The sequence below is a fragment of the Equus przewalskii genome, chromosome 26 (genome assembly GCF_037783145.1).
Source record: "Equus przewalskii isolate Varuska chromosome 26, EquPr2, whole genome shotgun sequence".
NCBI classification, from domain to species: domain Eukaryota; kingdom Metazoa; phylum Chordata; class Mammalia; order Perissodactyla; family Equidae; genus Equus; species Equus przewalskii.
In genome coordinates, this window is record NC_091856.1 from 13,147,120 (window position 1) to 13,172,954 (window position 25,835).

The window sequence follows — 25,835 nt, forward strand, 5'->3', positions numbered from 1 at the left end:
CCCGAGGTGGTCAGACTTCGTGGGGCATGAGGTTGGAATGAGCCTGCCTCTGCCCCACTTAAGAAAAAACAGACCGTTACTGGGGCTGCAGTGGTTGGGCCTGGAATTCCAAAGCCCTGAGGACACCTTGTCCTCACCTCACCTGGGCCTGCCTGTGGCCAAGGGCTGGGAGCTCCCTGTGCAGCAGGCTCGGGCTGGGTTCTCAGGAGGGCTGGGCATGGTGGGCCGAGCGGCAGTGGCTGGCACAGAAGAATGCACACGCCAGACCCGGTCAGCATTGCTGGGTGGTCAAGACAGGACCAGCTCGAGGGTGCCGCAAGAGAGGCATGGCTTTTAAGGAGGCCCTCATTCTCAGGTGGCTGACCCCGCACTTGCATGACCTTGAGATGGAGGGCCTCCTTAAATTTTACACCCGAGGGTCTCTCTGACCTCACCCTCATCTGAGCCCTGGGTCTGGGTTGAGGGTGTGAGATGAGCCTCACCGGCCAGCTCTTTCTAGATTGGATTTCCTACTGAAACCACCTGAAAAGTTTGTTAAAATGCAGAATTCCTCCCAAATCAGATCTCCGAGGGTGGGGCTCAAGAATCTGTATGCATCAATATCCCTTCGGGTCATTATCACGGGGACAACCCCAGGCAGATCCAGGGATGGGCCCCGGGGGCAGTGCTGGTGTTGATCCCAATCTCATAGATCTTTGTAGTTTACAAAGCCCTTTTCCAGGCACAAAACTTACTTGATTTTCACAAAGTCCCCATGAGACAGGGCATTTTTCAAAGAGAAAAATCACTTCAGTGATCACGTGGCAGGGCCAGAAGTGGCACCATTCATTCATTTGTTCATTCACTCATTTATTTAGCAAACACGGATTAAACATCTACTGAGGCGCCCACAGGAGTAGGCCACACGTACATATGCACGGAGACTGCTTAACCTCTGAGGGCAGCAGAGATCAGAGGAAGGAGCAGTGGGAAGTGGGTTGGGAGTAGTCCCAGAAGGCTTCCTGGAGGAGGTCTTGAGCTAGGGTTTGAAGGCTGAGTGTGATTTCAGCATTTATGGAAAGGCATTCTTACTTTTTTTTTTTTTGAGAAAGATTAGCCCTGAGCTAACTGCTTCCAATCCTCCTCTTTTTTGCTGAGGAAGACTGGCCTTCAACTAACATCCACACCCATCTTCCTCTACTTTATATGTGGGACGCCTGCCACGGCATGGCTTGCCAAGCAGTGCTGTGTCTGCACCTGGGATCTGAACCGGTGAACCCTGGGCCGCTGAATCAGAACGTGCATGCTTAACCGCTGCACCATGGGGCTGGCCCCTGGAAAGGCATTCTTGCAGAGGGAACCATACGTACAAAGTTGTGCTTGGTTGGGCTGGAGCAAGCCTAATGTACTCAGGGAATGTTTACTATGTGGGCATTGAGAAGAGGCTGGGAAGGCAGGCTGGGATAAGATTGCTGAGTTTGGATGGTTTCCTTCAGGCCACAGGGAGCCACTGCTAGTGTCTGGGCAGAAGAATGACATCAACCCTGTGGTTTAGCCCAAGCATCTCAAATGTACCTCGCCTGTGAATCACCTGGGCATTTTGTTAAAATGCAGATTCTGACTCCATATGATGGGGTGGGGCCTGGCCTTCTGCGTTTCTAACAAGCTCCTGGGGATATGCTGATGCTGTTGGTCCCTGAAACCCACTTGAAGTGGAAAGATTTTAAGCAGCTTCAAATCAGCGCGGACTGACGAGAGGACAGATGGGAGGCAGGAAAAGCACCAAAGCAGGCCCTGGGGGGTGGGGAGCTGGGTGCTTGTTCAAGAAGGCTGTTGCTTCGTCACCTTGGGAATCAGACCCCATCGGCCCTGGATGATGTCATCCTCTGTGTTTCTCCCGCTCAGAACAGGGCGGAGACAGCAGAGGTCAGAATTCAGCTTTGCCCAAGTCTCTTTAGATGGTGAATTTCCGCCACTGACATCACAGTGCGCTTGGGGGACGCCATAACCTATTGCTATTCACCCCAACACAGGACTTGGAGCAGGTTTACTGGCAGAAAATCGGACTCTCTTCCATGCTGGGGTAAAACAGTTCAACCACAAGTGCAGGATCCATAGAGTGTGACCAGCTGTTCCAGTGGTTTTCTGTTACTATTTGTAAAGTCTTCATTCTTGTCATCTGTTAGCAGAAGAGTGGTGGCAGTTGCCAGAGGTTTGAGGAAAAAAACATCATGGGAGAATTTACATTTGAGAAAATTCCATTCACTGACTTAATTATTTCTGGGAATTCAGAAAAGACCACCATGATCCTTTAGCCACGAAAATACTTGGGATGGCTTTGGAAACGCTCGAATTCTGCAGGAGCAGCTTTTGAGAAATCCTGTACTGCGCAATTCTGTAGTCTGAGTGTTTTGCCTGTATTTAAAGTTTTTGCCATCTTAAATAGTGCTATAGCAACATCAGGCGAAATTAACGCAGAGAAGGAAAATAATTAAAACCGGAGGGACAGTGATGAATCTTGAAGTCATCACCCTGCCACACTTATCCTGGCATGTCAGTATTTCCTGCTTTTTTCCCCTAGTTTTCATCATTATGCAGACTTATTTTTTTTTGATGCAGTGGCAATTACATTCAATACTATTTTCGACTTTTTCTGCTTGACACTGCAGCATAACCACCTTTCCCTGTCGTTATGCAGGCCTCATAATCAAGTTCACGGGCTGTATAATTCACTGGCTAGAAGTACGATAGTTTATTTAGACCTTGCTATTGGCCATTTCGGTCACATGATGCTATTAAAAATGGAATGAGCAACACTGTTAGTGGGAGTGTGAAGTGGTACAACCCTTTCGGGAAAGCAATTTAGCAATATGTTTCACAGGCCTGAAAAACGTTCATTGCCTTAGAGCAAGTCATTCCACTTCTGGGAATCTCCCATAAGGAAGTAATCTAAAGTGCAGATCCGGATTTATGCAGCAAAATTGAAACTTTATGTACAATGGAGAAAAACTTGAAACAACCTAAATGTTCAAACATAGGGGAAGCATTATATAAATGATTACGTAGCTGTTCAATGGAATATTATGCAGCCATTAAAAATGCTTATGAAGAGTTTATGAATGGAAATGCTTCTATTATGATTGAAATAAGCCAGATGTAAGATTATATTTATACTATGATCCTAGCTTTGTAAAAATAGTTTACCAAGTAGGCATAGAAAAAGGTTTGAGGCAACACCAAAATGTTAACAGTGGGTGGTGAGAATAGGAGCAATTTTATTTTTCTTCAACTTCTTCTGTCTTAGAAAAAACTTTATTTTGTTCTGATAAAAAATTAACACACATTTAATAGGTAAAATTGCAAGCATTAAAGAAATATGTAAGGTAGAAAGTTAAGCCTTGTTCTTTGCCCTCTTTGCAAATATCTAAAACATGTTTCCAAAATTGGTTTAATCTGAAAATATCAGACCAAACTATTTTTGAAGTAATTGTACATATTTCTCTTTGTCTTGTAGAATTCTTTTGCTTTCTTTTTATTTTATTTTTTTATTTTTTGAGGAAGATTAGCCCTGAGCTAACGTCTGCTGCCAATCCTCCTATTTTGCTGAGGAAGACTGGCCCTGAGCTAACATTCGTGCCCGTCTTCCTCTACTTTATATGTGGGACGCCTGCCACAGCATGGCTTGCCGAATGGTGTGAATGTCCACACCCAGGTTCCGAACCAGCAAACCCGGGGCTGCCAAAGTGGAACATGTGAACTTAACCGCTGCACCACTGGGCTGGCCCTCTTGTGCTTTTTAAAAAAAATACATGTATCCTAAGACAATTTAAGTGCTTCATAATGCAATTTTTTTTGGTAATCAGCATTGGAATATCTGGATTTTTGGTTATAAGAAAGGATGAGGTCAGCTACCAGGAAAACTTAGCACAGGTTATGTGTATTATCAGACAGGCATTACAACCAAGTTCTGAATTTCTTGTATGCCTGGAACGTGGAGTAATATCAGTTCATTGACTAGGTCCTTGTTATCCTAGATAATTTATATTGGCTAAAATGATTTTTCATGAGAAAGTTAAAATACAAAATGGCTAGGGGGCTGGCCCCTCGCCTGAGTGGTTAGATTCACGCGCTCTGCTTTGTCAGCCTGGGGTTCACTAATTTGGATCCTGGGTGTGGACCTGCACACCGCTCATCAAGCCATGCAGTGGTGGTGTCCCACACAGAAGAACTAGAAGGACTTACAACTAGGATATACAACTATGCACTGGGACTTTGGGGAGAAAAATAAAGAAGAGGAAGATTGGCAACAGATGTTAGCTCAGGGGCCAATCTTTAAAAAACAAAGAAAACTCCCACATTTCTATATTTTCAAAATGTTCTGTCCAAACATTTATTTTGTAATAATTGGAACAATCTTTAAAACACACAGACACATGATGAGTTCTTCAAGAAAGGATGGATTAAATAAACTATGGTATGTACATTCAGGAGAATACTATTTGATTGTTAAAGATAATAATAGAGCTCCATATTTAGTGACATTGAAAACATGCCTGCAACATGTTAAATAAGTGATAAAAAATTAACTATAAACCATGCATACTATGATCCTAGTTTGTAAATATCCTGTTCAGTGTATCACACATACACACATGATATTCTAGAAGGAGATTCACGAAAATACTAATAATGGTTATCTCTAAGGAGTAGGAATATGGGTGATTTTAATTTTCTTGTTGTTTGTTTGAATTTTCTAAATTTGCTAATTGAACATTCAAGATTCATATAATTTAGAAAATAAACTTCAAAATTCCTCCAACTTCATTCAATAAAAAAGGAGAGACGAAGCGAGATCGGCTTTCGCGTGGGAGGTGATGCATTGCTGAAAGAATGTACTTTTCCCTCAGGGCTCAGATATATGTCCCTGTGCAAATCAAGCTACTCACTCCCTTTTCCTCCTTTCTCCCTCCTTTCTTACCTCATCTGTACTTCTCTGAGTGCAGGCCTTATTAAAGGCTTCAATGGAGCATCACTTCATCCAGGAAGTCTTCTCAGATCTCTCTACCCCACAAAACAATATCTTCTGTGGAATTTTTATAGCCCTAGACCTGATTAAGTCTCTTATCGCTCTGTGTGTTACATTAGCCATATATAAGATATTATTATTATTATTTATTTTTTTTTTTTGAGGAAGATTAGCCCTGAGCTAACATCCGTGCCCATCTTCCTCTACTTTATACGTGGGATGCCTGCCACAGCATGGCTTGCCAAGCGGTGCCATGTCCACACCCGGGATCCAAACTGGCGAACCTCGGGCTGCCAAACTGGAACATGCACACTTAACCGCTGCCCCACCAGGCTGGCCCAAAGATATTATTATTTAAGATATGAAAATATTATCCACACTAGAGAGACTTCCTTCAGAACTCAACTGTAAGATCTTTACTTCTCTGCTTCTCCTTTTGACATGGGGCTTGGTAAGCAGTTGGTGCACAATAAAACTTTGCTAAAGGACTGGAAAGTGGACACAGGATCCTTTTTCCTCCGGGAGAAAGGGTTGCCGAGAGATGATATTCATAAATAAGTGCGCACCAGCAAAATAAGACTGTGACATCGAAGAGCTTCATGGAATAATCAGGTACGTGCCAGAAATTGCAATAGGCATGTAATTTCCCTCAATCCTTTCAACAGCCCACAAAATGGGTACTCTTAGCCCCCAATTTACAGATGAAGCAACTGAGGCTGATGTTTGCACAGCCAGTGAGTGGTGCAGACAGGATTTTAACCTATGTCTGACTCCACAAGCCCTGACCTTTCCACGGGGCAGGAGAGGCGCCAGATGGCTGACTCAGGAAATAGGGTCAAAGGTTTCCCTCTTCTGAGGCAAGTGTCCTTTCATGCCAGGTGGCTAATAAAGGCTGCCCATTTCATTTATTATTGTCTGAGCGTCTTCTTTGCTGGTCTTCTGTAAACTGGTAAAGGGTGCGGCATTTTTTTTTTTTTTTCAATAGCAGGACGTTTGGAACCTGTCTGACCAACTCAGGGTTTGATTTTTATTCCTTAGTCCACATGCTGATGCTTGTGCCTGACCAACATACTCCCTCCTCTGAACAATATGAAACAAGTGAGGATGCTTTCCTACTAATGAGCGTTGAGACATGGTCAGCTCTAGCTTCTCTTGTCTTTCCCAAGCTCTGCTGAAACTTGCCAGGTTTGTGCTGGTGAGTGTCAATTCAAGAGAGGACAAGGGCAAGCCAGAGAGATTGATACATGGAAAGAGCAATGTATCAAAAGAGCAGAACTCCACTCATTTACTTGAAAGCATTTATGGTTGATTTAAAACTTTTTTGAGATACAATTGACGTATAACATTGTGAGAGAGGTACAGCATAGTGATTTCATATACGTATATACTGCAAAATGATTACCACAATAAGTTTAGTTAACATAGTTAACATATTTTTTTCTTGTGAGGAGGACTTTTAAGATTTATTCTCTGAGCAACTTTCAAATATATAATACAGTATTAACTACAGTCATTTTTGTACATTACATCTTACAACTGAAAATTTGTACTTTTTGACCACTTTCACTCATTTTTGCCCCCCTGCCCCAACCGCTGGCAACCACCAATCTACGTTCTGTTTCTATGAGTTTGATTTTTTTAGGATCCACATATCTAGAGAGATCATATGATATTTGTCTTTTTCTGACTTATCTCACTTAGTATAATGTCCTCAAGGTCCATCCACGTTGCTGCAAATGGTGGAATTTCCTCCTTTTTTATGGCTGAATAATATTCCTTGATATATGTATACCACCTCTTCTTTATCCATCCATCCACCGATGGACACTCAAGTTGTTTCCATGTCCTGGCGATTGTGAACAATGCTGCACTGAACATGGGGGGACAGATATCTTTTCGAGACAGTAATTTTGTTTCTTTTGGACAGATATTAGAAGTACTGGATCCAGTCGATTTTCCTTATTTGCAACAATTATGGTCTACAAAGTCACTGCGAAAACTGAATTAGCAAATACGACACTGTTGTTCCTAGGGGAAATTCAAAGTTAGGTTCCTGTGAGCCTCCGGTCACTGCCTTTTCATCGACGGATCCACTCGTGACCTTGTTGTAGGTGTGTTTCTATTTAGAGACATCTTATTTTATTTAATATAACATTATTGATTTATTGACATTGAATCCACAGCCAATGGCACTGTGACTCAGGCCTCAGTGAAGCTTATCTGACACGTATTTTCTCCGTTAGGCACATCACCGCCTTCGTGTGTTTAGGAACAATAAACAGCACTTCAGCACTGTGCTTGGGGGCCATTTTGAACAGCGAAATCACTAACGAAAGGCACAAAAATGTGAAAGACTTGGCACTAAATGGACCATGAAAAGGACGCTTGTTTACAGTATGAGAGCTGCAAGAAGACGACAGAGCATCGCCTTGCTCTGCCTCAGCTGGGCACGTACGTAAGGTACAGCCGTGTGCCGCTGTACGATGGGGATGTGTTATGAGAAACACGTCATTAGGTGATTTTCTCATTGTGAGAACATCATAGAGTGCACTTACAGAAACCTAGACGCATAGCCTACTGCACACCTAGTCTATGGTACTCATTTTATGGGACCACTGTCGTATTTGTGGTCTGACGTTGACTAAAACGTTACCATGCAGCGCAGGACTAGAATAGTTTGCTAGAATAGAATAGCTGCCTTCATAAAACACCACAGACTGGGGGGCTGAAACAACAGAAATTCATTTTCTCCCAGTTCTGGAGATCTTGGAAGTCTGAGGTCAGGGTGTCGGCGCGTTGGGTTACTCCCACGGCCTCTCTCCTTGGTTTTAGACAGTCACCTTTTCCCTCTGTCTTCACATGATCTTTCTGGAGTCTCTCTGAGGTTCTAATAGCCTCTTGTAAATACGTCAGTCAGACTGGATCAGGGCCCATCCTAACGGCCTCATTTTAACTCGATTACCTCTTTAAAGGCCCAAGCTGAAATCCAGTCACATTCTGAGGTACTGGGGGTTAGGGCTTGAACATACGAATTTTGAGAGGGACACAATTCAACCCGCAACAGTGTGGACCCGGGAGCTTCAAATTTTTCAGTGTTCTGCGCATGTCTGTGAATGATCTCAAAAGTCTTCAAGTTTTGACTTTGGGGTTACAAGTAAATTTTAGTGAGTAGGCAAATTCGTAAATATGGACTAATAACGATTGACGGTAATTGCATCTATGACAACCGTTGAGGTCGAAATCTGGTAGGCTGCTGAATTTTTGATACTTGCACAGCTGGTCTAAGACTCTAAGAATAGAAGTTTCTCTCCAGTTCCCTAGACATGGACGGACATGCACAGCCGGGGTACCTACGAGGAGGGAGGGGGGCTTTCTTATTCTCAGTAGGCTCCTCTATCCCCTCTTTCTCGAATTCTTCTCTTTGAGTGAAATCTTATTGAGTTTAAAGAGAGGGAAAACAACAGTGCATGTAAAGCTACTGGCCTCACCCAAAACGTTATAAAATGTGCTATAAATCCTGGGAACACGATGTCTGTACACTCTGACAGACAGCTGGAGGGGATGGGGTGGGGGAACGGAGGATAATTTCTCACCCTTCTCCAGCTCCCATAGTCTACCATAGGCTCCTGTTCATTTTCTCCTTCATCTCCCAGCAGAGCCCGTGGGGTGAGACGCGGCAACAATTATCGGAGGTAAGAAGGAGATTGAGGTGCACGAAATGATCTGGCTGCTTAGGGGTCAGTCTCACAACCAGAGTCTTCCGACCCCCAAACTTGTCCTCTTTCTTCGACTTCTGAGTTGGAACAAACTGAATTGGCCCCAGATGTGGATATCAAGGCATCTGCTTTTGAGAAGATCAATAATTCTTTCTAGGTCTTAGATATTGGTGAATTCTTTTACGTTTCTACACTCATTCCTTGAGTATCTACTATACGCAAGAGAGGGGATGGGCGTCGGGTCCAGAGGTGATGGAGCCCTGGCCTCTATCATGGTGGAATTCTGACAGTCTACGGCACACTGCTCAGGAGCACTATAACGTAAGCCACATAAGCCACTTCACTTTGTCTAGTAGCCGCAACAGAAAACAGAACCAGGTGAAATGAATTTCCTAATACATTTATTTTATCCAATGTATCCCAAATATTATCACTTCAACATGTAATCAGTATGAAAATTGTTCATAAGATATTTTACATTCTTTTATTCGTACTACAGTTTTTCAAAATCCAGTGTGGATTTTACACTTACAGCACATCCCAATTTGTCCAGCTCGACCAGAGTGCTCACAGCCACATGTGGCCGGTAGCTACCATATTGGATGGCACATAACTGGGGGAGACATTTCTCAGCGAATTCATATACCACCAGCATGGGATGCTGGTTGTGATGAAAGCCTCTACTCTGTACGCTGGGGACACAGGGAGGGAGCGTTTCACTGGAATTGCTTCCAAAGGCTTCCCAGAGGAGGGGCCTTTTTTTTTTTTAAAGATTGGCACTTGAGCTAACACCTGTTGCCAATCTTCTTTCTTTCTTTTCTGCTTTTTCTCCCCAAATCCCCCCAGGACATAGTTATGCATTTTTTCAGTTGTGGGTCCTTCTAGTTGTGGCATGTGGGACGCCGCCTCAACGTGGCCCGACGAGCAGTGCCATGTCTGCGCGCAGGATCCGAACCGGCGAAACCCTGGGCTGCTGAAGCGGAGCGCGTGAACTCAACAACTCGGCCACAGGGCCAGCCCCAAGAGGGGACTTTTGAGTTGGGACGTGATTGCACCCAGAAGGGAAAGACATCCTTGGCAAAGGTAGATGCACTCATCTGGGGGCCAGTGAAAGGGCGAGGCCCAATTCTCCGAGCAGCTTGGTCCTCATAGTCTTCAGGTTGGCTTGAGTTTTGCATGGGGACTTGAGCTCCAGGAGGGACCGTCAATTTTCAGTCCCGATGAATTTGCTCGGGGCTGTATGCTTAGAACTGGATGAGCCAATGCCTGTTCTCTAGGAGCTCGTCTCTAGACCAGTGCTTCTCAAACCCAGGTAGTCATCAGAGTCACCTGGAGGGCTCGTGAAAACACCAATTCCTTGGCCCCACCTCGGTTTCTGATTTAGTTGGCCTGGGGTTGTGCCTGAGAATTTGCATTTCTTGCAAGCTTCAAGCTGCTGCTGCTTGGACAACCAGTCTTTGAGAACCCTTGGTCTAGTAGACGAGTAAAGCTATCAAACATTCATTCAACAAACATTCCCAGCTTAGCACTTTGTGGCAGGCGCTGCTTCGGCAATGGGGAGACAGTGGTAAGCAAGACAACGAGGTCCCCTTCTTCAGTGGAGCTCCAAGTATGGGCACGAATTGCAGATGGCGGTGACCTCAGGGATCTGGAGTTGCCCCGATAATAATAATATACTATCCTCAGCCCTAAAACTCTGATGCCTATACAAATTACAACGTTTTGACATCCAGAATTATTTCTACTCCTCGAAAGAAACATCGGCCAGAAGGGATATACCATTTAATGAGAACTTACTCTGTGACGCATTTTGTGGCAGGGTCTTTACAGACCTGACCATGGTGTATTCTGACAGTGTGACAATCACTGCCACATGCTTTATGTAGTGGCAGTGACCCATTTCAGAAAGGTTAGTGGGATAACTTGCTCACATAGTCATGCATTGCACCCTGAAGTTTCGGTCAGTGATGGACAGCATATATGACGCTGGTCCCATGAGATTAGTACCATACAGCCCAGGTGTGTGGTAGGCTATGCCATCTAGGTTTGTGTAAGTACACTCTGTGATGTTCGCACAATGATAGAAATCACCTAATGACATATTTCTCAAAACACACCCCCGTCATTAAGCAACGCATGACTATATTTCCACAACTGGTTCATGACGGGGCTGTGGTTTGTCTCGGCTCTGTTTGTTGGTTCATCCTGTTCCCTTGGTCTGGTCCTCTTAGCAACACATCCCCTCCTCCAGTTTTTCTAGTCAACTTCTCTTGCTCATCTTTCAGGTCCCTAGGCAGCCACCAATTCTTCAGAAAATTCCTTCTTGACCTCCCCGATAAGTTTTGATGGTGTATTTATTAATTATTTCAATTCACAGGGGCTGTTACACAGGGACTGCTTAATGAAACTCGTTGATTGAATGAATGAGTTAATGAATTCAATGAAATCAAGGAAGGCTTCTTGGAGGAGGTGGACCTTAACTTACTGGGCTGAAAAGAAGACACTTGAGGAGGCTGCAGCAGGGAGAGGAGCAGCCTGGCAGTTAAAATCAGAGACAGACTTGAACCTGGAGAGGTGGAGGCTTGTGGGGGGACCAGGCACTCTGCATGAACTTGGGACTTGGGTAGATGGGTGGGGGTCAGACTGACAGAGATGGTAGAGGCAGAAGTGGAATTCCGATAAATGAGTCCAGGAGATAGGGAGCCCCTGAATGTTTGGGGGCAGCTGAGCCACGTCTTCCTGTTTTCTGCTTTAGAGGAAAAACTCAGCTCCTCAGGGTCCTGTGATGGGTGGTTGGGGGAGTTGAGAGAAGGAATCAGAGTTAGGACTCAAGCTCCAAAATCACAGGCTTGGGCTCAAGTCCTCGTTGCAGCCCTTAGCAGCACCTGACTGCGCGCAAGTCGCTTAGTGGCGCTCGGAAGCTCAGTTTCATTCTCTGACAAATGCCCCGCCCCCCTCGCTCCCCCTCCGCCCCCCTCCACTGCCCTCATCACCGAATTCATGGTATCGTTGTACAGATTAAATGAGATACTCTAGTGGGAATTGCCTGGGACAGCGTCTGGCACGTGGCGAGTCCTGAAGACGCACGAGCTGTTACTACAGAGATAATTTTCCCTGTCTCTCCTTTCTTCCTCCTTCTCACCCTCTTCCTCCTCTCTTCGCACATTGCCGAGAAGATCCTGAGGCCTCCTGCGTGGACCGCGAGAACTGCTGTGGGCGTCCAGGTAGGTGGGATGTCACTGAGGGACAAAAGGCAGGGGCAGGGGGTGGCCGGGCAAGGCACAGGCAGAGACGGTCCCAGCGGGGGCATTCAGTCTCCCACCTGATTCCTTGCGACCCACAGAAGGCAGATCCTTCACCTTTTGGTGCCTCCGTTTCGACATCAGCATCCGGGGCACCGTCCTGCCCGCTGCCCATCGCGGCAGTTATTCTCTCCCTGTCCTGAGTTCCTAATCTCCTCCCAGGAAATAATTTAGCAACTGCGGAGGCCAGCGAGGGGCTGAGGCCAAAGCCGAGGAATGCCAAGAACATGCTAATCTGAAGGGAAGTCCCCGCCTGCCGTTTAGGCCGCGTTGCACTCACCTCCACAGAAAACAGAAACAAATGACGCTCCGAGAAGGAAAAACAAACGTCCCGAGTTCACTTGGCTGCGGGGCCTTTTCAGAGAGCGAATTACAGTAAATCTAAAAATAAGGCCTGGGGAGGACCAGTGTGCTTTTTCCTTAAATGCACAAAAGGTTTCTCCTTTATACCTGACGGGGGAACAATATAGTTCAACACGCACATTTTCCCTTATTTTGTTGCGTGAGACCCAGAAAAGCTCAGGGGAGAAAGAGTTCCTGAAATTGTAGCTTGTTACTTGAAGACCAAATCCAGGGAAAGTTATTTTTATACCTAGTGGGGTATTTTTTTTCCTTCTTCCTCCTCCTTTGACTGCCTGGTATTTATCTTCACAATTAAGGGGTTTGTCTTGTTAAACAAAGTATTTTTTTTTTCTTCCCTTGATTATAAAATAAATACATGTTCATTGTAGAAAATTAGAAACTACCAAAAAAAAAAAAAGGAAATAGAAAAAAGACATGTCTTTCAAAGATAACCAACCGTGGTTAAGGCTTTGATACATTTTCTTCTGGTCTGTTAAATAGTTAAATCCATCTGATGTATATATATTTGTATCCCACAGCTATAATGAAATATTTCGAGCACAGGACAGAATACACTGCCTGCCCCTTTCCCATCTCATCTCCCTTCTTTTCTCCCCAGAGGTAAGTTTCTTTATGATTCTGTTGCTTATTTTCATTGTTTTCCACATATTTAGGTGTCACTAAACAATGTATTGTTTAATTTTGCATGTTTTTGGGTTTTGCATAAATGCCAGTAGAGTGTATATTATAGCTCAGGAGTGCCAAGAAATCTCTCTCTCTTTTTTTTTTGGTGAGGAAGATTGGCCCTGAGCTAAAATCTGTTGCCAATCCTGCTCTTTTTGCTTGAGGAAGATTGTTGCTGAGCTAAAATCTGTGCCCATCTTCCTCTATTTTGTATGTGGGAGGCCACCACAGCATGGCTTGATGAGTGGTGTGTATGTCCGCACCCAGGATCTGAACCGGCACACCCCAGGCCACTGAAGTGGATTTAGCAAACTTAACCACTACGCCACCGGGCCAGCCCCAAGAGTGCCAAGAAATCTTGTGGGGACTGGTCACCTGATGACCCTGGATGGATCACCACAGATTTAAGTTGATCCTGGTGTGCTATGTAGACAGTAGAAGTATTTTCATTTTCTAAGTGAATCAAGACATTAAGAAAGGCTAGGAAGCCATTGCTTTTATTTTTCATTCCTCGTAAGTTTGCGAGAGTCAGCAGTGAAGGTGTGTTTATTTCTCGTTTGTTCATTTTTACTGCTGTATAGTATTTCCTTGTGTGAGTTTATCGCAAGTTACAGTGCCTCCCCATCATCCCATGGATAGATATTTGAGTCGTTTTTGGTCTTGACTATTCAAACAATATTTTTATGAACACTCTTAAGCGTGTCTCCTGGCTCGTGTGTGTAAGAGCTCTCAATTTGGGGCGTGCATCTGCGCTGGGTCATAGGGTATGGGCATCCTGAAAGTTACTAGAAAATGGCAAACTCTTTTCCAAAACGATCACACAAATACCTGCATCTCCTCTGGAAAGTGTCTGAGGGTTCCCGCTGCTCCAGATCCTTGGAGCTGCTGGGGATTGCTAGAATTTTCAATTTTTGCCATTCGGTGGATGAAAATGATATCACATTGTGATTTTCATTTAAATTTTCTTGATTTCTGATCAGGTTGACTGCCTTTCAAAAATTGTTTTCTTTTTGCCATTCAAATTTTCTCCTTTTTCAAAATGTCTCTTAATATCCTTGGCTCATTTTTCTGTTAGGTTATTATTTTTTTTCTTTTGGTAAGAGCTCTTTATATGCTGTGAGTACAATTCCTTAGTTAGCGTTGTAAATATTTCCTCCCAGTTTTTGACTGTTCACTCTTCTATGTTGTATTTTGAGGAATAGAAGTTACTGAATTGATCAATTTGATAAAAGTTAATGCTTTTTTGGTATGTCTTATTAAAACAATCCTTCTGACCTTGAAGTCATCTGTATATTCTATATTTCTTCAAAAATTTTTAAAGTTTTGCTTTTCATCTCAATTACTAAAGTATCTGAATCTGATTTTTTTGTTTGGGTGAAGTAGGAATCAAAATTGTTACTGTCTGTTCCATCTGAATAGCTGATGTTCCATAACTATTTATTGAATAATCTATCTCTATCCACGGACCTGCCATGAAATGCTTTCCTATCTTAGGTATCTATAAAGGCAAAGGTCTGTTTCCGGGCTCAATTCTCTCCCTATTGGCAAATATATCCCTCCACATATTAATAAGACTCTATCTTAATTTTTATAATTTTATATTAAGTTCCGATATTTGGAAGGGCATGGTTTGTTATTTGATATTTGTTATTCTTCAAAATTGTTTGAATGACTCTTGGCCCTTTGATCTTGCTCACACATTTCGAATTAGATGTTCAAGTTCTTTGGATATTTTGATTTCAATTGTATTAAATCTGCAGATTGATTTGGGGACAGTTGACGTCTTTATATTGAAACTTCCTATCCATGAACACAGCCCCGTTCTCTCCTTCTATTTAAGTTTTCCAAATGTCATCTAACAAGATTTATAGCTTTTTGCATAAAGGTCTTGCACATTTTTTATTAGAATTATTTTTATCGTAATAAATTGCATTTTTAACTGATGGTTGTTGGGTCGTAAAAATGTAACTGAGTTTTGTTTACTGATGATTTTGCTAATTTTCTCATTCTTTCTAAAAATTTGTAGCTTCTATTGGTGTTTTTATGCAGAAAATCATATAAGTTGGGAATAAAGACAATTTTTATACTTTTAAAAAATCTGTGTCGTCTGATTGTATGAGGTAGAACCTCTAAAAAAAGTAACCAAACTTAAACTAGGATAGCAGCTTCTTTGTTGACTGTAAAGGAAATTCTACTAATAATTCACCATTAAGTATGATATTTACTTTGGATTTTTGTAATATCCTTTTTCAAGTTAAGAAAGTTTCTAGTTTGAATTTGCTAAATTTTTTTTTAAAGCACTTATTAGTGGTGAATTTTTTTTTTTTTTTTTTTTTTTGAGGAAGATTAGCCCTGAGCTAACATCTGCCACCAATCCTCCTCTTTTTGCTGAGGAAGACTGGCCCTGAGCTAACATCTGTGCCCATCTTCCTCTACTTTATATGTGGGACGCCTACCGCAGCATGGCTTGCCAAGCGGTGCCATGTCCACACCTGGGATCCAAACCGGTGAACCCCGGGCCGCCGATAGAGAACGTGAGAACTTAACCGCTGAGCCACCGGGCTGGCCCCTAGTGGGGAATTTTTAAAGATATTTCTCTGTGTCTACTCGTTGGATCCTGTGATTAATCTCGCTTAATATGTTACAATAATGAATAGCAAAAATAAATATCTAATTTCAGTCAACATGACATTGCTTGGATGACCCAAATTTGGTTGCCTGCGTTAACTATCTTTATAATTTCTGAATTTGATTTGCTAAAATTTTGTTTGAGGAGTTTGCATCTATGTTCATGTGACTAGTGATTTTTATTGGCTGGTGATTTTCCTTTTTTATATTGTATTTGCCTCATTTTGGTATCGAAGCTGTACCTTCCTCATCAAATGAGTGGAGAAATCGTTTTCCTCTTTAAGTTCTCGGCAAGAGTTTGAACTATCTGTAATTACCTGCTCTTGACATTTAGTTAGAACTTGCTTCTGTAACCATTGGACCTGTGACTTCTTTATGGAATGGTTTTAAATTATAAATTTAATTTTTTTAATGGTTAAAGGAAAAGGCAGATTTTCTAATTTTTTTAAAGAAAATTTTGGTAGATTATACTCTGCTATGAATTTTTCCATTTTATCTAAGTTTAAGAATTTATCGGCATAAAGTTGATCGTAGTATTTCTTATCCTTTTAACGTCTGCCCTATCTATAATTGTTTATCCCTTTTCTTATTCCTAAGATTAGCTATTTGAGCCTTCTGTCATTTTCTTCTTGATCATTCTCACTGAACCCATCAATTTTATTAGGCTTCCTAAAGAGCCAACTTTTGGCTTTGTTAAAGCTCTCTGTCTTATTTTCATTTTGTATTTTATGAATTTCTGCTCTCATTTTTAATTCTTTCTTATGTCTACTCTCCTTGGGTTCGTTCAGTGGTTATTTTCTAATTCCTTAAGTTGGATGGTTAGCTCACCCATGTTCAGCCTTTCTTCTTTTCAAATCTGAGCATCCAAGGCTGCACGGTCCTCCCTGAGGACTGGTTTAGCTGTGCTCAGTACATTTTGGTGCGTAGCATTTCCACCGACATTCATTTCTACGTATGTTCTAATTTCTACTTTAATTCTTTCTTTGATCTTTGACTTATTGAGAAGTATGCTCATAAATTTCCAAAACCATAGAGTTTTCTTTGTTATCTTTTTGTTATTTATTTCCAACTGAATTGATTTGTGGTTAGAGAACGCAGTGTATATGCTGTGCTTCTGAATTTTTTTGGACTGACTTTATGGTCAAGGTTTCATGTATTAAGTGAAAACCATATGGGTGGCACTTTATATACATTATCTTGACTCCTCCCAACAAGGATTCCAAGTACGAAATAATGTTTATTTAACAGATGAGAAGCTGAGGCTCAGAGAGTAAGTGCAGGAAGCAGGAGTTAATTCAGGTTAGCTTAACTCAAAAGAGTTTTTCTACTCATATAGTAGCTTAGTTTGTCATTTGGAAAATAAGATAGAGTAATACTAGTTAGATTATTATTATGATATCAATATGATATTATTCATATTAGGGAATATGAATTTAAGAGCTCTCTGGGCATTTCCCCTTCTGATCTTAGAGCTAAGCTCTTCATTAATTTCTTGAACCCTTCAGGAGATCTATTGAGGCTGTGCTGGGCTGGGCCCTGGATCTATAGCTTGTCCTTGAAAAGGCCACATTCTACTTGGAAAGTGAAGGAAACTTGGCTTACTGTCTCCTAACATGACTCTTAGCAGCAGAGGGTCATTTGTCCTTTTAGTGAAATACCAAAAAAATCTCTTAGAAGACACTTGCAGGAAAATGTTGAATAACTGAGTTGCTGTTTCGGGCTGGTTGTTGTGGTGTTGATTCTGTAATCATTGTTGTGGATTTTAGTTCCTGCTCTTTCTAAGGTTCTGCCCCTGCCTCCTGGTCCTGGGCGCAGGTGAGATGTAAATAAATGAAACCTCTGGTTTCCAGCTCAGCTCTCTCCCTGGGAGGTTTCGCCTCTCCCATCACTGCGGCTTCCTCGTGGATGCTGGCTCCCGCAGATCCGGGTCTCCAGCCCCATCCTTGCCTCCACTTCCTGTCTTAACTGGCCCATGCCTCTCTGCTGAGGACACCATTTGCCCCTGGGCTTTGGGAGTGAATATCTCTGAGCCAAGGGCTGGAGGCAGAGGCTGGCTTCTCTGGCTTTCCCCCATGCCACTTCCAGATCCTTGCACACGGGCCTCTGCAGCCTGCATCTCCTCCACACTCCTTTATTCTTCACTTCTGAGGCCAGGCAGTGGCTGGGCACTCTCTCATACAGCAGGTGGTTCAATTCATCTTCCCAAAGCGCCTTGCAAGAAAGGCATGCTCACCTCTACTTTGCAGATGTGAAAACTGGAAGCTTAGAAAGGTGAAAATTTGTCCAAGGCCTTGCCTGGGATGCAAACTCAGGTCCACCTCCAGGTGTGTGTTCTTTTCCCCGATTCGCTGTCTTGAGAGGCTTAAGATTTTATTCCTGATGCTACTAAGTGGTGGCCACGGGCAAGTCACTGGTCTTCTGTAGACCCTAGTTTCTTCCTCTTAAAACTGGGGAAACTTATACCTACCTTCCCTTTTTATAGGATGGGTGGATGTTTCAAAGCAACTGAAAGCTCTTTTTAGAAGATGCCTGACCTTAGAAAGGCTGGCTGCAAGGTCCAACTCTGAGCCTCACACATTCTTTCTTCCCAGACAGGGATAAACCTCAGAGAGCCGAGTCCCTTTGTGGGGGCCTCTCTGGGGTTGTTGTCTATGCCTGTCTGGATCCGGGGATGCTAAAAAGCTTGCCTTTTAATTCCAGGACAATGGGAAAGCAGTGAAGGCATTTTAAGCAATGATGATGATGATGACAATAATAATCACGCTGCTGCTAATAGCTAATGTTTATTAAGTGCTAGGCATTTCTTCATTAACTCATAATCCACGCAACAACCACTGTAAGGGGGTAGATTCTATTATTCTTGTTTTATAGATGAGGAAGCTAAGGTTCAGAGATGTTAAGTAACTTACCTAAGGCCACACAGGTGATCTGTGGCTGACACAGACTTCAAACCCAGGTTGTCTGACTCCAGAGGCCTCTGTCTTAACCTTGACTTTCTCCTCCGTGGCCAGAGCTGAAGTGTTACCTTGCTTGCTTTTTCAGTTTGCCTTTTAAGAAGATAATTCTGTGTGGAGGATGAGAGGAGGAGAGACTGGAAGCAAAGAGAACAACCGGAAGCCCTCATCTAAGCAGAAGACAGTGGTGGCCTTAATCTGAGGGGGTGACTGTGGAGTTTGACAAATTTGAGAGGCTTTAAGACACTGGAAGGAAGAGTACATGCATTCATTCATTCAGTGGCTGTTACCTGAGCCCCCAAGATGTGTCAGGCCCAGAAATGGCCAGGCCTTGGTTAGAGAGTGGTCTGGAAGTGCTGGGGGTCTGTGAGTGAGAGGGCGGTGATTTCATTGGATAAAGAAGGTCCTTCCTGAAAGTGAAATTGCAGCCCACAGCACTGCCCAGGGCAGAAGGAGTGGAGGGAAGATTACTGGAAGGTGCCAGAATCTCCCCTCAAGTCCTACTGCCGGTGGGAGGTGTGAGCCACACAGAGAAGGCCTCCTGTGGTTCCCACCCTGCTGTGACTGGCTGCCTTTTGGCTCGAGAGGAGGTTTGCCTTGGCTTTGATTCCTGGTTAATTACCCTCCAAGGTTAATTCTGTAAACGCCAGTAATGACCACGAGTTAATTTCTCTCTCTCCCCTGCCCGCCTCACTTCTTCAATTTTTTTTTCTTTAATGGGCCATCCAAGCTTGTTGGAATGTTTACCAAAGCAGGATAGTTAGAGATGTAAATAAATGAATTTACCTTGTCAAAAGGATCTGGAGATAGAATTAAGGCGAGAGGAGTAATTTACAGGTAAATAATTACTTGGAAACCTCAGTGGGGAGACTGCTGGGTTTCTCTAATTATTTATCTTCTCCCAATTTTCTCTTCTTTGAACTGCCAGCGTAGGGGTGTACGGGGGTGGTGTGGGGAGCGGGAGACGCTATTTTGGATTTCCCTTCTCGATTGTGAAATGCCTTTTTTGGGGGGGGACCTTGGCCAGCATGCAGGGCTGGCCAGTCAAGCCCTTGGCAATTTGCAGGACACTTTTATGCTCATGACTTCATTCTGATCCTCTCGTGTGCTCTCAGAGGTGGGCGGTATTGCTGGCCCCATTTATGGATGGAGAAACTGAGGTTCCTAGGGGTGAGGCCAAACGACGAATAAATGGTGTTTTGTGGGTCAGCCCCAGGCTCTGATTCTCCCAGCTTCCAGCAGCCCTTGACCTTTCCCTGGTGGTTCTTGCCCCCTCCCAAACCCCCGGCCTGGCTGGGTTCCTCACGGAGCCCAAAAGCTCCGTTGCCAACAACCTGCTCTGTCTTCCCCATAGGCTGGTGGCCGCACCCCTTCCTTACGCTGCTCATTTTCCATTTTAAGATTTCCTGTTTGAACTAAAGGGCAAAGATCTCTGCAGTATCAGCCTGGAGCCGGGCTTCTGTGTGTATAAAGGGGAGCCTCGGCTCCTGCCTCCTGTTTGTCCACTGGCCTTATCGAGGGAGCCCAAGTCCCAAGTTCAGGGGTTCCAGTTCCTTCCCGATTTGCTGGGTAAAGTCCGGCCCTTCCGTGCGGGTGGCCAGGGCGGGTGGCCAGCCTGGAGCCAGCAGTCATTTACGGCCGGGCAGTGCTTCCGTCCTGCCTGGCGAGCCGCTGGCTGCAGCAGAGAGACGGATGGATGGATGGACACGGGGACTCAGGAGGGCCTTCCTTCTTTCCCTTCCCCTCCTTTGCCCTCTGCTGTGGGCTGCCTCATCTGGTGCCTTGCTGGCCTGGGCAGCCATGTAGGGCTGGCCAGGTCCATGCTCCCTGCAGCCTCCTGGAAACTACAGGTCTTCTTTTGGGGTCATGCTGGCTCTCCAGACCGGCACACGCACTCACGCTCACACACGTATTTCTGCACAAGCACACACTCCCAGCTAAGACCGGGGATCTCCACGGCTGAGTCCTTTCCCAGAGAGAGGCACTTCACTGGTGCCATTTTTATGGAGGATGATAAGAAGGATGGCTGGAAGAGCAGCCTGCTGGTGCCAAGGTCCTTTCATCTGCGAGTCTCCTCTGATCCGCGGGACAAACAGGACTCATCAGGTAGCGATCGTCCCCGTTTTACAGATGAGTGAACGCAACTCAGAATCAATGGCTTCATTTAATCAGCCCTTTATTCAACACGAGTTTATAGGGAGCCCATCTCCCCGGTTCTGGGGGTTAGAGGAGACGTGGATGCAGGCCTTCTTTGGGTTGCTCAGAAAGTCAGAGAACAAAATCGGTGATTGCAAGGCAGGGCGCAGAATGCCAGAAGAAGCCCCCTGGGGTGTTGTGGGAGCAAGGAGTCGGGGTATGGGGTGGGGACCCAGGAAATGCTTCCAGAAGATTTGTCCACGACATCTGTGCAGCACAAGGAGACCTGGAGAAGGGTTGTGGCTCTCAGTGGTCTCGATAGGACATTCCCCACCTAGCAGAGTCTGCACGCAAAGGATGCTCAGGGTCCTTCTACGTTGACCATAAGACTATAGGTCTCTCCACTGGATCGTCAGCCCTGCCAGAGGAGGGGCTTCATCTGCTTTGTGAACTGCTTTATCTCCAGGGCCGAAAACAGAGCCTGGCCCAAGGCCCTCGATAAATATTTGCTGTTGAATGAATAGATACACACGCACACACGATGCATTCACGCCACTCTATATCTCAGAACTATAGAATCCACAAGCTGAAGGAAGCTTCTAGAATAGTCCAGGTTGCTAGCTGGGAGCAGATCCAGAGCCAGAACCTTGGAGACCTGACTCTGAGTCTCCTGTGCTTCCCCCAAAGAGCATGGGACTCGGTAGAGGTGTTAGGGCACTCAAGTCTGGTCCCATTTACATCTTTTAACTTTGGGTGACCTTATTTTCCTTCACTACAGAATAAGAAAGTCCTGTTGGCTGACCTTGGGAAGCCCCCTTCCTGCTCAAACATGAGGCAAGTCTGGGAATGGGTAAGTGGCACTAGGCAGGAATTTCCCTGAGCTGAAGAAACTCCTTCTCTTTCTAGTCTGAGATGGCAGTCTGGTCTCCCTCTGCCAACCCTTGTGGCCAGAAGGATGGCTGGCCTGTGGTCACTACTTCTGGCCCTCTGGGCTCCTGCTCATCTCCCCGCCGGCCTCCCCTGCTGCATGCTGGGATGGATGGGGATGTGGGCTGCTTACCTGCTCATGGGGCTCTGCCCACTCTGAGCCCATCTCCCCATTCCCTTCTCCAGAATGAGATGTCTGGGACCCAAGGAGCCTGGGGATGATGGGGTGTCACTGGCTGTCCTAGCCTGTGGTCATCCTAGAGCCCCAAGGCCTGTGCAGGGTCCTGACCCAGAGTTGCCCAAGCTGGCCTGCCCTTTCTCCTTCCTCCCTCATGGCCGCTGACCTGTGCAGACTGCAGTAGGATTTCTCTTGAGGCTCAGAGACTGCAGCATTGCTGGGAAAGACCTGTGATGCCCAAAGGGCCCTCAGCCTGCAGCCAGCATCGTTCCTGGGAGGCAGCGCTTAGAGACTTCATGGGCAGGAAAGATGCTCCATCTGTCTGCCCTAGCCGCCCAGCCTCTCCCAACTGGAGCCCTTTCCAGTGATGTGGATTTCCCTTCTCTGTCACTCAACTTCCCCTTCCTCATCCCTGCCCACCAGGAGGGAAGCTGGGACAGTGGAACTTGAAGTTAGAAAGGATAGAAAGCCCGTAAACCCCAGCCCTGCCACAAACCAGCAGTGAGACCGAGTCTCAGGTTTCTCATCTAGAAAATGATTATTTCTTCCCAGGCTTGTGATGAAGATTCTAGGAGATAATGTCTGTGAACCTCTGGCCAGAGGAGCAGTGAACCATCCTGGAGAGTTAGCTCTGGGCTAGGCCCTCTTCTGAGCCCCCCACAACCCTAGGAGGTGGATGCTCTTTACTCCTATTTTACAGCTAGGTTAAGTGGTGGTCCACAGTCAGACAGATGTAGGTGGCAAAGCTGGGGTCATGAATCCAGCAGCCCGGTATCCCAGTACCCCACTGCTTTGGGGAGACATGAGTTTGCTGAGCTCGGGTTGGGTTCAGGGACTCCCAGCTAATTTGGGAGCTGCTGGCCATTTGCCTTGTTGAGGCCTCCTTGGGCTGTCTTGGGGCCTTCACCCATCCCCTTGCTCTCAGTTCCCTTTCCTCCCACACACCCTCCCACACATCTTGGGCTGACACTTGGCTCTGTTTTCTCATTCTGCATCCAGGGATGGAGGCAGAGTACCTTAGGCTGAAGTTTTGTTAAGAGGCATAAACTGAAGTTGTATCTGTCTTTGGGGTCTGTCATTTAAAGGAGGCCAGAGCACGGCTTCTGAGTGGTGATTCAATTCAATGGATGTTAACGAGGCAGGACAAGGCTGCCCCACACCCCCAGAGCTTATAGCCCCCAGGCTTTGCCAGCAGGACACCCACCCCACCAAAGCTGAGCCTGCTGGGAGCAATGGGGTCTCAGCCTCAGCACCTATAGGCCTCAGAGGCCAGGCTAGAAGGGAAGTAGAAACCAGGTTCAGGGGTAGGAAAGGGCTGTGCCCATTTCACAGGCAGGAAGGGTGAGGGTCATGTAAAATATCTCTGTTTTACATTTTATCTCTATTCTGTCTTCAGGAGACAGAAGGAGGATTTCGATGATCCATGAGGGCTGTAAATCCCACAGCTGAGAAAGCGATTTGCCCAAGGGCACACGGCCCGTTCCGCCTCCAGGAAGGCAGCCTCATGGCTCCCTGGCCATCCAAGGGGTCCTTCCAGTCAGGGATTGTGAGAGAACAAACTGGAGGCCGCAGAGCAAGAAGCTTTTGGAAACCCAGAGCCTTGCGTTTGCCACTGGGCTCCACCACGGAGCTGCTGAGTGGTCTGCAGTGGGGCTCTCCCATCTGGACTCGCCTGACCACACCCATCCTGCTAGGACAGGGGATCCAGGCTCAGTCAACCATTCCTGTGTCCTTGCATCAGGGATCAAAGTATGAGGGTAGTCTTGGGCTGGGGGAGAGAAGACATCTATCTTCTCTTTCCCCAATGACTTAATTCTTCCGTGAGTCCTGTAACAGAGGCTGGCTACCTCTTATCTCCTGACAAGGGACACACAGTTTTCCTCTTCTGACTTGAAAAAGGGAATGAAGGCAGAGATAGGAGTCGGAGAGTCTTTCCCTAGGATGGAGGGGAGATAGGAAGAAGCAGGAACCTCAGCTCTAAGGTGGAATCAGTAGCCTGACATACTCTCAACTCAATGCCAGCCTTAACAGGGGGAACGGAAGACACATATTCAACATGCAGATTCATGGTAAGTTGTACCTGGACTCAGAAATGACCACATGTGAAAAAAAAGAGGTGTGTTTTAGGATGGAGGAAATATGATATTTACTTAGAAATGAAAATCGATTGCCTTTAACTTATGATAAGATAATTATGCTCTTCTGAGTCATTGTCATGCATTTGTGTTCATAAACCTCCCTCATTAAGTAGTAAGGGTACGTATTTTATCTTAATTCGTTTTTTATAGGGCTGTGAATTCTTGCATTTATCTACCTTTGTTTTCCTGTGTAGACACAAGGCTGCCTGGCCTCGGAGAGGTGAGATAACTTATTATCCTGCAACGATTTCCCTGGAACCCAGCCTAGGGCTGAAGTGGCCTCTCGTTTCTCATGTTACTGCCTGACGGCAACCGTGGGTGATTCACCTCATCTCTCTGCCTCTGTTTTCTCGTTGGCACAATGGGGTTAATACACTGCATCTCTCACGGAGCTGTTCCGAGGATGCAGGGGGAGGCTGCTACAGTTCCTCTGTGAAGGGGGAGCTGGTATTGTCTAAAGCCCACACGTGGCCTTAGCCATTCCTCCCTACTGTCCCAGTTACCGTGATTGGCCAAGCAAACATGAACTGGTGTTGGCTTATGTGATCTGAGAAGGCACAGGGAAGGTCTCCGAAGAAGGGAACCAAGTCAGATGGAGGCTCTGAGACCTCGTGGCCCAGATTCAGATCCCGGCTTGACAACTCACAAGCTGTATAACTTTGAACACGCGATCTTGTAACTCTTTAAGCCTCAGTTTCCTCATCTGTGAAATGGGGCTAATAATGATATCAGGATTCAGTGAGAATATCAAGTGTATGTATAAAGTTTAGCATAGTAAATCAGAGCCCTGATTATTATTTTTAAATAAAAATATATGCCAGCCCCTGCACTAGATACTTGCCTTGTATGAGCTCTGATGACCCTCTGCAAGGCTGGGGTTATTTGCTTCATGTTGTAGATGGAGAACCAGCCTTGGCAAGGTTGGGAACTCCCTCTTGGTGGGTGCTACAGTGGAATGATGCTCCCTTCCCCTCCCTCAGCTGCTCTCCTGACTCAACAGGGGAAACGCAGCTCTCCTGGGATTGAGAATGGTGCCTGCTCATTCATCGCCAAGCTGGGGTCAAAGCTCCTTTGACACTTTCTAGATGAAAGTTTCCTTCTGCCGCAGACACTGTGGAGAGTCTCAGGGTTAACGTCGACAGCTGTTGACGTTGACAGGGCCAAGCAGACTGGACGCCCCCCTCCCCAGCCCATCTCCTGGTGGCCCCACTGATTCCTCCTGTTAGCCACTGATGCCTCCAGCTCAGAGCTGTGTTAGGCTTCAGCTCCCCCGCAGCTGACACTGGTTCCCTTGAAAGCTCACGTCATCTCTCCTGGGTCTGTTCTGTGGGGGCGTCCTGGGACAAGATGGAAGCTTCAGTGACCACTGCAGAGCTCCACCAGGGAGTTACTCGCATTGTCAGTCTCTCCCTGGGCACACCTCACCTGGAAGTCTGAAAAAAGTCCCTTCCAACAGCAGAACCTTGTTAAACTCCAGGAGCGTAGGGGTGGCGGGCGGGGTACCGCTCTTCGGACACTCTCTGTTCCAAGTACTGAGATGCTTTGTGTAATTAGCTCGGTCAATCTTCATGAAAACCGCACATGCAGGTGTCATTGTCCCATTTTATAGCTGAGGGGTGTCATGGTGTGTGGTAGTAAAGACCATAAGCTCTGGAGCCCGACTTCCTTCTCGGGTTTAAATCCAGACTCTTTCATTGACTAGCTGTATGGGCACCTGACTTCAACTGCCTGAGCCTCAGTTTACTCTTCTGTAAAATGAGAATAACTGTAGCATCAAACTTCATGGGTGATGGTGAGGATTCCATTAGAAATTGAGTGATGCACC

General features: G+C 45.5%; 1 long non-coding RNA gene across 3 annotated transcripts; it reads left to right on the top strand.

The window, feature by feature from the left end:
* The first annotated feature begins 5,461 nt into the window (after positions 1–5,461).
* On the top strand, positions 5,462–24,846 carry LOC139079720 (uncharacterized). 3 transcript variants are annotated; one of them, XR_011533603.1, is made up of 12 exons: positions 5,462–5,617; positions 6,933–7,116; positions 7,249–7,465; positions 8,659–8,697; positions 9,568–9,804; positions 11,099–11,295; positions 11,898–11,945; positions 12,905–12,986; positions 18,720–20,737; positions 21,546–21,617; positions 23,269–23,941; positions 24,205–24,846. It is a non-coding gene; the product is annotated as an uncharacterized lncRNA (long non-coding RNA). The 3 variants fall into 3 exon arrangements; XR_011533604.1 differs by lacking the exons at positions 5,462–5,617; positions 6,933–7,116; positions 8,659–8,697; positions 9,568–9,804; positions 11,099–11,295 and having other exon boundaries at positions 7,337–7,465; XR_011533602.1 differs by lacking the exons at positions 5,462–5,617; positions 6,933–7,116; positions 7,249–7,465; ... (1 more) ...; positions 9,568–9,804; positions 11,099–11,295 and having other exon boundaries at positions 11,755–11,945.
* The last annotated feature ends 989 nt before the right edge of the window (positions 24,847–25,835 follow it).